The sequence below is a fragment of the Cryptomeria japonica genome, chromosome 6 (assembly GCF_030272615.1).
Source record: "Cryptomeria japonica chromosome 6, Sugi_1.0, whole genome shotgun sequence".
In the NCBI taxonomy this organism is placed as follows: Eukaryota; Viridiplantae; Streptophyta; class Pinopsida; order Cupressales; family Cupressaceae; genus Cryptomeria; species Cryptomeria japonica.
In genome coordinates, this window is record NC_081410.1 from 117,411,171 (window position 1) to 117,423,406 (window position 12,236).

The window sequence follows — 12,236 nt, forward strand, 5'->3', positions numbered from 1 at the left end:
AGTCTACTGTAATCGATTCTCCTGATTTCATCTTTAGTGTGGAGATCAATCCAAATATCCTCCAGACGATGGACATTGGTGAAGGCCCTCTTGATTTTGTCCTCCATCCCCTGGTAATCAAAATCCTTCCTTGCTATGAACTTCTTCAACTTAATCTCTTGAATTTTAGTTTCCATTGCTTTGGCTCTCACATAAGTTTTCAAGGAATATCGACCAATCTGCAATAGATTATGTGAAGAAATATTGATACCCAACTTATGATTGGCAAGTTGTATTGCATGAACTGCCATCAATTGTCTTGCCAATTCCATTAGAAGAATCTTATCAGTGGGGTATCAGGGTAACATGTATGGCTGCCCCCAAAACATCCAATTCTCATGTAAGTGAAAGTTGGGAACTACAGGAACAAACATTCGTACTCATTTACTTTTCTCCATGTTGCCTCATAAACTCTTTTGTTCTTGAGTGTCTTGTCAAAGAGACACATGAAGTGACCAAAGAATGCATCCTGCACTCTTCTATAATGAAGCCTACTGGGCCTCAGAGTCAACTGATCATAGTACTTCCACACTGGCACTAGCGACCTATCACCCTTGGTAGAAAGACCAGGAAATTGTTTTGAGTGACGCTACAATATACACCAAGTATGAATTCATATAAAAAGTGAAGGTAGTGGGAACTTTTGATAACTGCTCACACAGGTTGTCACTGATGATTTCTCCCCAGAAAATGTGAGATTGTCCCTTCCTCATGACTACGATATACTTGTACATCCAAATTTCAAACACATTGGAATGCCTCAAACCCATTATTTTGCTGAGAAGTGTGATCATATCGCCTACTTCTTTGATGAAGTCAGAACGGTACAACTTGGGCCATCTGCAAAAACAAGTTTGGGGAGTCTTCAGCCACTTAGCATTAATGTGCATGATGCAATCTGACCTTCTTTAATTGTAATGATCCAAGGCTCTCTTCATAGTGATGTTCGCATACACAAGAGTTGCGGGGACTTTGAAGATTTTATCAATCGTTTCTGGATCCAATCTTATTATAACATTCATCTTCATCTCTGATTGTCCTCGTTTCTTGGTCAAAATGAGCAGTACATGCGAGGACAAAATCAGGTTCTAAAGGAGCGACTGAGAATGAAGACACCAAATGAATATTGCTATTTAGGAGCAATGACATCTCATGGGTTGGCAAACACTCCGTTATTTCTAGAAATTTAGACATATCAACATGTTCAATCTCTGTGTCTCGGATATCATCAATGAGAGAGACCACTTGAGTGGGAGCAACCTCATTTTTCGTATTTTTCGTACTTATACTTCATTTTCTTGTTTGGAGGTGATGTCAACTCTTCTGTCATCGAACAAGAATCTACAACACTGCGATGAAAACTTAGAAGGGTAAAAACATCTTTAGCAACAATAGGTGATTCCATGATGCCAAATCCTTTGAAAAACAATGCTCCCATCAAAACTTGTGAGGGTATTTAACATGCAACAACTTGGAATGAATCAAAGATGCCTCAGGGATATGCTTTGGACGACGACATGAAGGAATTTAGATCTCAAGAGGCTGACTACAAGCGTGGAAAAGCTATAATTCACACATATAATCGGGTCTCCAAGACCCGACTGCAAGTATGAGTGTATTGAAGGAAAGTAAAATGGATACTTGTAGTTGGGTCTTGGAGACCCGACTACAAGTGGCTAATATGTGGCATGACATTTTGGAAAGTGCCTTGAGCATGGAGGGGTATGACTGAAAATAAAATGAGCTCACCATAAAGACAATTTTCATACTTGCAGTCGAGTCTTGGAAACCCGACTACAAGTGTGCAAAGGAGAGTAAAACAATATTCTTATATACTTGTATTCTGCAAGCAAAATGTATTTGCCAAGCACATGAAATTTGAAAATTTCACCTTGGCAACGAGAGTTTAAGGGGGAAAAAATATGCAGAAGGTATACTTGTAGTCGGGTCTTGGAAACCCGACTACAAGTCTATTTGCACTAGACTTGCACTTGTTATAAAACCCGATTGCATCTAGGCAATTTAAGCAAACTTGTAATCGAGTATATAAAACCCGACTGCAAGCAAACCACGCCTTGCAAGCAAAAACGACATACTTGCGAATGAAAGAAACTTGCCATCGGGTTAATAATGCCCGATTACAAGTAGCTCAAGGGAACACAAAGAATAATGGGAAAGACAATAGGATGAACTTCACACTGCAAATATACTCAAGGACGGAAAACGACTAGCAACCACAACATATAAGCAAAAATGCAAAAAAACCTTGCACAAACAATATAGAAAGAGCAATCGAAAGATCATACTTGGAAATAGGAAGTCATCCAACCAAGAAAAACATGACTAGAAGAAGCAACGAAAACTTGATGAGCTTTGCAAGGATAAAGCTCACACTTATAGGTGATATAGAAGAGAGACTCCCCTTTGGATGCAATCACTTCCACATTGATTGGACTCCCCAAAAATCGTAGACAATGATCAAGGGAATCAAACTCTTCGAAAAACTTGCAAATGAAAAATGAAGAACACACTTCTACTTGTAATCGAGCTATAACAACCCGACCACAAATACTTATAAAAAGCAAAAGACTTGTAGTCGGGTTAGAAACATCCGACTACAAGTAACTTAAAACACACACAAAAAAAACACTATCATACTTGTAATCAGGTTATTATAACACGACCACAAATAAAACAAACACTTGCACTTGCTTTACTAAAACCCCTTAACTTGTAAATAGATGTTCAAGACCCGATTAGAGCTTAGCAAGCAAAACAAAACCCTTTTTACTTGTAATAAAGTTTTAAGAGTCCCATTACAAGTGTTATAAAAGTCACTTGTAATGACTTCAAAAAACTCCTACAACTTGTAACAAGAGGCTAGAAACCCGATTTGGAGTGAAAAGAGCAAATACACATGACTAAAAAGCATTAAAACTTTATCTAAAAAGACCAAAACTCGCGTAAGAGCTTAAACACTAAACAAGGTACAAAAAATTCATTGAAAAGCGTGCATTAGAGAAACAACAATACGAATTTTTAAAGAAAAATCCGTATAGGCTATCCTCAATTTGTTTTACAAAAAGTGAGGACAACATACTTTTTAGAATTGTAGATTTGAGCAAGTGGAAAAGGTGGGGGGCTAGAAAGTTTCTCACCAACTTAAGCTATTTTCCTATCATTTGTCAAATTATAGAAGTTTTCCAATTTTTATCAAAAATTTTTATTTTATTTTACATTTATTTATTCAATTTAATTAAATATAGTAAACAATAAAATTCATGGGACCATCAACTTTCATAATTTTCAGAACTTAAAATTTCTAAGTGTAAACTACTAAAAAAAAATAAAAAGTCTGTCTATATTAAAATAATATTTAAAATGATCAACAACCCTTTAAAATTATGAAGTCATTCAAATTGAAAAATATTATGAAATTTCAATGAACAACCCTTTGAACTATTGATTATGATGTTGGCTTTTGAAAAAGATTATTGTGATAAATTTGAAGAAGATTTGCTATGGGTCATTAGTTACTAAATTGCTAATTTGGCTCAAGCTCCTTAAGGGTGTTAAAAAACCAAATAAGAAACCTAACATATCAACTTTTGTAAGGGTTAGAAAATCAATCGAGAAACTATTTTCTTTGAAGATATTTATTTTGGTTTCTTTTATTCACGTTTGATTGTTTTTCAAACTATTTGTCATAGCATTTTGAACTCATCTACAATTCATTCAAGTGTGACAAGTTTAAGATCAAAGATTGTGATGATTTGTGTGTTTAATCTACATATGAAATTTGATGTTTATGCAAGCTATTTATCTTTATAAGTAATGTTTCTATAGAATTGTATAATCTTGTATTTTAATTGTGTAAAGATTGGTTAAGTGAAAGATCAATTTTGATTGGATTTGTCTATTTCACATGTTTACATTTTAACTATGGAAAATCCTTGAAATTTTAGAATTTTTTCTATTTAGTTAATTTTGAAATTGATTTAGGCTTTTGTTTTGTATTTGAATTGTTAAATATTTTTGGTGAGAAGTCTTTATCATTAGTGTGCTCCAAAATGAATGTAATGAATGAATTTAATGTAATTTATTTAAGACCAAAGTAAGAACAAAGTTTATCTAAAAGTAAGAGTTTCGCTCTATATTCTTTTAGCTTTATGTAACCTCTTGAGTAGAACGATTATTGACTTTTAGGTTACTTAATTGTGTCAAGATGTGGTGATATAAACTATGGGGGTAATGATTCCCTTTCACAATTTGAACAAGACCAATTTTTCACTTAATTTAGTGTGTCAAAACATATATTATGCGATTGATGGTAGAAAGATGACTATTTGAAATTTAAAAATTAAAAGTATTTCGGTCTATTTTCTAGTATGGAATTTTTGTTATCAAATGGAATCGAGGGCAATTGTCACAAACTCAAAGTTTAGTGAAGGTGGCTTTGAGCTACTATACCTTCTTGGCATAGAGAGATTAGAGTTACCAAAAGAAAGCATAAATCTTGAACTAATCAATCTATACGCTTCGCCTAAGGTTATTATTCCAATCTGCCAACCTTGTTGATGTTCCTCATTATCACTTAATAGGCGACCCAACTCCATGGCTAGTAAAAATAGTTCTTCAAAACAAATCAAATGAGATAATTAACTTATATGTACATTCATTAGAGCTTAACATAAAACATGAAAAATTAATTGACCATTATATAATTTTTTTTGCAATTTAAAATGTGATGAAAAAAATTATAATTACTTTTAACAAAAACAATGACCATAATAACTTAGAAGGTAAATGCCAATAAGACTATACACATAGGACATTAAGGACTATAACCAATATTCATAAATGAGGATTATACTATTTTCTTTGCAAGGACAATTAGCAAAGCAAATTGTGACTTACAATAAATGATTATTCTATATGCAAATGCTTTAAAGAAATTCAAATCAAAGGACTTAATGATAACCTAGAATTTAGTGATCAACAAAACCAAAAATAAAGGAATGACAAATAGGCATATATCACAAGTAGGCATATATCACTAGTTCCTTAAATATTGGTCGATTGACAAATATATGTCTACAATCCTAAATAAAGATATCTTTGATCATCCTTAATGAACAATTTGATTATTATCTAGCCACCAAGTAGAGATACTTGACTTACCTAGATAATTGTTTGGATTATAAATATCATTTTTCATTTCATTTTTTCTTTGTAAATGTGACCTAGGAGTCACTCTCTTTATAAATACAAGAAGTTATAAAAGATTATTTGGAATGAACATCATACATAGAGAGAAAACGTTTGCCATCTTGATGGTAAAATGGCTAAACAAACATAGAATAACAAGCCCTTATTATCATTGTTTAATCCCTATAACAAAGCTAGTAAAATGATTGCCAAGTTGTACAAAAATCCATGCTAAATAGTAATAGGCCATGAAGCTTAGGGGGACTATATTGTCAGATCCATTTCCGAACCCCCTAAATGGTGTGCGATAAGTCAATTTTGCATGTTTTGATGCAATATGATGTTATGAAGTGATTTTGAACCAGTTACATCTCAAACTAATAAATTGGATGTGATATGTGAACCAGTAGCAAGTTCTAGGGTTGAACGGTGATTAGGGTATGTTCAACCAGTTTAGCATTAAATGCAGTTGGTAAAAGGCAAATATAAAGGTGTTTTATAGTCTCATTTTTTCACTTAGCATTTTTGAGAGCACATTTGGAGAGCGACAAAAACATAGGAGAGCATTTTATTGCTACTTTGGTGAAGTTGATAGATGATTGTGAAGATTTGTGGAAAAGTGAATCGGTGGAAGAGCATTCAGATCGGAAACCCTAGTTGCGAAGAAGTCTAATGCTTTCAACAAGTTTAAGGCATTCAAAGCCTTAGTGGAGAAAGAAACCGGTAAGAACCTAAAGTGTTTGAGATTTGACCGGGGTGGAGAATTTGCATCAGTTGAATTTATGAAATACTGTAATGAGAATGGAATCAAGAGACAATTATCTGCACCAAGGACACCACAGTAGAATAGGATTGCAGAAAGGAGGAACCAGACCATAGTTGAAGCAGCAAGAACAATGTTAATACAAGGGGATGTACCTAACATGTTTTGGAGAGAAGCAATTAGCACTGCAGTATACACAATGAACCAGATATTGGTCAAGAAAGGTAGTGACAAAACTCTCTATGAATTATGGTATGGTCATACTCCTAATGTTAGTTATTTCAAAGTCTTTGACAACATGTGTTACATAAAGAGAGATGAGTATATCGGAAAGTTTGATCCTAAAAGTGATGAAGGAACTTTCCTTGATTAATCAACTAAGATCAAAGCATTCAAGTGCTTTAACAAAAGAACCAAGAAGATTGTGGAAAGTGTTAATGTGAAAGTTGATGAGTATTCTGACATATTTGATGATATTAGCAAGTCTGATGCAGTAGATGAACAAAAGATAGTGATTATTGAATCGAAAGTTCAAAATGATGCTGAGCAGAATAGTGTGGAGGATGTTGCTCAACCGGTGGAAGATGAAGAAGAAGAAGAAGAGGCTTCTACATCGGAACCGGTTATACCTAGATATGTAAAATTGAATCACTCTACAGATCAGATAATTGGTGACAGGAATGCTGGAGTACAAACAAGAAGAAAGATCAAAGAAAGTGCTTGTCTGATTTCCACAATTAAACCTAAGACAATGAGGTAAGCTCTCAAGGATGATGATTGGATAAAGGCTATGAAGGAGGAGCTTGATCAAATAGAGAATAACAACATTTGGTCACTTGTCCCTAGACCAGCTGATAAAAATGTGATTGGTACTAAGTGGGTGTTCAGGAACAAATTGAATGAAAATGGTGAAGTGGTTAGGAACAAGGCTAGACTAGTTTGCAAAAGATATGCACAAGAAGAAGAAGGGATTATGGAGGAACCTTTGCACCGGTTGCTAGACTTGAAGGAGTAAGAATGCTACTTGCATTTGCAACATTCAAAGGATTCAAGGTATACCAAATGGATGTCAAGTTTGCATTTTTGAATGGAATTCTAGAAGAAGAGGTTTATATTGAACAACCAAACGAGTTTGCATTGACTAAAGACAAGAACATGGTGTGCAAACTTCATAAAGCTTTATATGGGTTAAAGAGAGCTCCAAGGGCATGGTATGAGAGAGTCCATTCACACTTGATAAAGATTGGATTTCAAAGAACTAGTGAGGATGACAACATTTACTTGAAGACAAAAGGAGACAAGTTATTGATTGCATAAGTGTTTGTAGATGATATCATATTTGGAGGAGATGATGACATGAGTTTAACTTTTGCAAAAGAAATGAAAAAGGATTTTGAAATGTCTTTGATAGGTGAAAACAAAATTTTCATTAGTTTGAAGGTCCAACAGATGAAAGGAGGAATCTTTATCAGTCAGTCCAAATATGTGAAGGAGGTATTGAAAACCTTTGGATTGAAAGACTCTAAACTAGTTGGAACCCTTATGGTTACTGGTTGTAGATTATCCAAAGAAGACGATTCAGATCCAATGGATGAAATTGAGTATAGATCAATGATTGGTAAACTACACTATGTTGTTCATAACAGACCGAATATTGTTCATGTAGTTGGTATAGTGGCTAGATATCATAAAAGTCCTAAAAGAAACTCATATGATGACAGTGAAGAGAATTTTTAGGTATCTTAGAGGAACTATTGATTACGGATTATGGTATCCATACAAAGGAAACTTCTCTTTGAATGTGTTCACAGATGTTGATTGGGCAGGTAATGTAGATGACCGAAAGAGCACAACCGGTGGTGCATTCTTTCTAGGAGGAAGACTGGTATCCTAGGCTAGTAAGAAACAAAGTTGCATTTCTCAGTCTACAACAAAAGTAGAGTATGTGGCTGCATCTATGAACTGTACTCAAGCAATATGGATGAGACATGTATTAGAAGGATTCAAGGAGAATATGACAGAATTGGTGGTCATATATTGTGATAATACAAGTGCAATAAACATTTCAAAGAACCCAATAATGCATGCTAGAACAAAGCATATTGAATTGAAGTATCATTATTTGAGAGAAAGACTGCAAGAAAAGCAAGTCAGGATGGATCATGTGTCAAACAAGGAGCAGTTGGGTGACATCTTCACTAAGCCATTGCCTAAAGCAACCTTTGAGTATCTCAGAGGCAAGCTAGGGGTTATACCCCTACAAAAGGTCAACTAAGATGATGTTGCAACATCAATCCAGTGGACTAATTGAAGGTCTTTCACTGTGGATTGATGAGAAAAGGGCTACTCCTTAGGGGGAGAAACATAGATGAAGAAAAAAATTGCAGACACTTTGCACCTTTGGCATTGTTGTCAAAGGGGGAGAAGAAAAGTAAAAGGAGAGAAGAACAATGAAGAGCAAACATAGAAGAACTAATGAAGGGAGAAGAATAGTACAACAGTCATAACAATTAGAGTTCCAATTTTGCATAGTGAGCTTTTGGTGTTGCCATCAATGCAAGAGGGGGAGATTGTTGGCATAATTGATGGAGATGATGATGAGATGAGAAGATGACCGGTAAAGTTGATATGACTAGGTATATGATGTCAAGGGGAGATTGTTGGCTTGATGATGATGATATAATTGTAATAGGATGTTTGATGACTTTATTTGTGTTGTCATTGATGACAACCATGTTTGTTTAGTCATCTAGGTCATCTAGACAACCGGTATAGCCTAACCGGTAGTGGAATCAGTTAGACAACAAAATTGCTAAGTTGCTGTCAACCGGTAAACAGGAACAAAGCGATGATCAAGTGACTGGTACGGACGATTGGAGAAGATTTAGGTGTTGTGGTTGAGAATATATGTTCATAACATTGGCATGAGTCTGTGATTGAAATCGCATCAAGTTTGGTGAACTGGAAAACACATTTATAATTGACTGATATGAACTTTGTGAAGAAGATTGAATACCGGTATCAGATCTTTAACTGGTAATGATTTAAGGTTTGGCGGTGGATCTTATCATGATCATAACTTAGTGATGACATGTCATAATCCATGTTTTAATGATAAGAAGGTATTTGAGTGCGTACAAGGATCAAATTTCTTGGGAAACAACAAAGTGCTTAGGAGAATGAAACAAGGGTTTGATTGCCTATCAAATCAATGTGTGGTGATCATTCAACGACAAAAATCATCTAGAAATTTGTTGTAATGATCTGTAATGTATTTTGGTGGAGTGTTTTGTAGCGCTAAAAGTAAATTCATTGTACCTTGTTGATGCAATTAGGGTTTGTATCCGCCCTTTAGAACTGAAAAGTGTATTTAGGGCTAGTTGGAGAAGATACTTTGTGTTAGTAGTTTGAGAAGAAGGTATTGCCGAACTAGATTGAAGTGTCTGCATGTGTGTAGCATAGTTGTGTTAAAAAGGATATGTACTAGCAAGCAAGGAAGTGTTGTAATCAAATCATTTTCCCTGTTGTTTCCTAATAGTTACAACGGTTTGAAATCCCTTAACCGGGTAGATCCCAACATGTCTTATATTGTAAATCCCTTGATCGAGAGGCTCATTAACTTGAATTTAAAATCCACTAACAAGGTTACTCTTAACAGGGTAGAGCTCCTAACAGGGTTGAGGCAAAATACCTTAATCGGGTGACTCCTAACAGGGTCTTCTCTTAACCGGGCATATTGTAAGCTCTTAACCGAGCTAAGCCTTTAATCGGGCGCATTCCGAAAGAGTACAAAATATTTTGTGGGTGCTAATTCCCACTGTGGTTTTTCCCAGTTGGGTTTCCACGTGAAAAATCATTGTGTTATGGTTTGCATGCTTTGTTGGATGTTTTCTTATGTGGTTATATATTTTGCATGCTTATTGATTATCAAGTTGGTGAAAGTAGTTATTAGATTTATTAGGTTTTTGCTTGCACTAATTCACCCCCCCTCTCAGTGCCTTATAAGTTTATCAATTTCTAGGTAGGGGACCATTGTGATAATCAAAGGATAAAATTCTAAAATTCTTCACCTAATACCTTGATTGCAACAACCTCATCCAAACAAACTCAAAAGTCTTTAATTTGAAATTTATGAGAGGCCTAAAGATGATACAGTAACAATGACTCTTTGGTTACTACTAGTTTTTTCTTGATTCAATTCACAAAACTACCTACTTAATCAAAAGAATCTTCCATCTAATTCAACTTCATAACATCTCTAACCACAGTTATGGTGATATCTTTACAGTTGTAGTGTCATAAATTGTACTCCTTTAATTTTTAGTCCAATTACACACTCTTCTTAGCAGTTATTTTAGTTTTCCCAAATTCCTCTAAGCACTATAGAACCTATTTTTGCCTTTGAGTCCTATGTTACTTTAATCCTTCAACACTTTCTTATTTGGGCCCTTATTTTAAGTGTGCCCTTTCTCCTATATCATTTTCAGCTTATATGGGTCCTATCTTATTTTAGAGTTCAATGCACTTTTTTTCCCACTTAAATACTGTCATTTTTCATATTATCTTGATCTAGTATTAGGGTCCTATTATCTTTTGACTCTTAAAAGTTGAACCTATTTTGTCAGGACTATGTGGCATAGCCACAAAGTTTGACACTTTTTGGTTAAATTTTTCAAAGGTTAATGTGTTGGTATTGACATCCAGATCTATCTTCGATGTAAAAAAATGCTTATTTTATGTCAGCCAAAAAATGAATTTACCTTGACAACCCTATATAAGACATCACTCTCTAATTCATTCCATAATCTCATTATCATCCCATCATTCCAATTCAAGAGGAATTATCATTCTTCAAGAGCATATCTGAGTCTAAGGAGTAGCAAGCTACATCAAGGCATCTTCAATAATGTTTTCATGATGAATTTTGTAGTGATTGATCATGTTATTGCATCAACATATGGAGGATTGCCTATGATACTTTACAAGATGTAGATGAAAAATTTGGGGTACAGATAGAAGCCTTGCATGCAGAGTTTCAAAAGTTCAAAATCAACGAGATTCAAGAAGCGATACATTTTAGCAATTAGTCGTTGATCCACATCATTAGAATACTCAAAGATGTGGAGAAATCGGCCCAACCAACAAATCCAAATTCCTAACACTCTTTCAGAGATCGAGTATCTATAAATACAAATTAAGGTACATTAAAAATAGTTGCAGTAGTCTAAGGCACAATGAGATAGCACTTTCACTCATCTCAAATAAATCTATAAGGACATTCTTCATACACAACGAGAAGCAAAATGGGCTTCAGGACAAGCCAAAATTTTGAGAAGGAGGGATGATGCTAGCAGGATAACAATAGAGCTTGTACAAACAACATAAATCTCGTGTGAGAAAGATCCCACAATTGAGGCTTCTATTGAATTACTATGAAGTCAATGATGATTTTAATGTTGTGAATACGAGAGACACAAATATTTTTATTGGTATGCAATGGCTTCATTCTCTATGTTAAATCACCTTGAACTTAACCATGGAGTTGATACTTCATAATTAGTGTTGAGAGGAATGGCAAAGGAGGGATCTTATATGGCTACATGCAAGATGATGCAAGGAATATCCGATCATGGGCCAAAAACAAAGTCACAACGAGGTAAAAATAATTTTCAAATATTGGTTAATCCCCTTTTGACATGGACATAGAGTTAGCATTTCATAATCCTCCTTTTGAGATGCATGTTGATAGTTTAGGGGAGAACACGTTTTTTATGATGGGTTTTTTCCTATGATGCATTATGGTGGTTGGGATCAATAATGGAATGGTGGATGACCTTGTGGATTCACCCTAAGGAGAGGAGTACTATATTACTTATAGGTTGATGGGGTTAGTAGCATTAATTTTGAGATTTCTAACATCACCAAATGCCCCCTAGATGAAATTCCTATGTTGATCAAGATGACACATCCTCAGCATGGTGAAGCCACTTTGGGGGTATCTATGCCCAAGATCATGAACATGGATTGTTGGGAATTAGAGATAGTGGGAGAGGCATACCATGGAAGGTTATGGATCAAAAATAAGAAAAAAATGTTGTTGTCATTTCTCATTACAGTTGTCTTATGACTTCATTTATGTTCATACAAGTAGATTGGAGGGTAGTTTTGATTAAAAAAATGGTATTCTACTAAGTTGGTGACTCTAAAAAGGCAATTTCAATTGAGG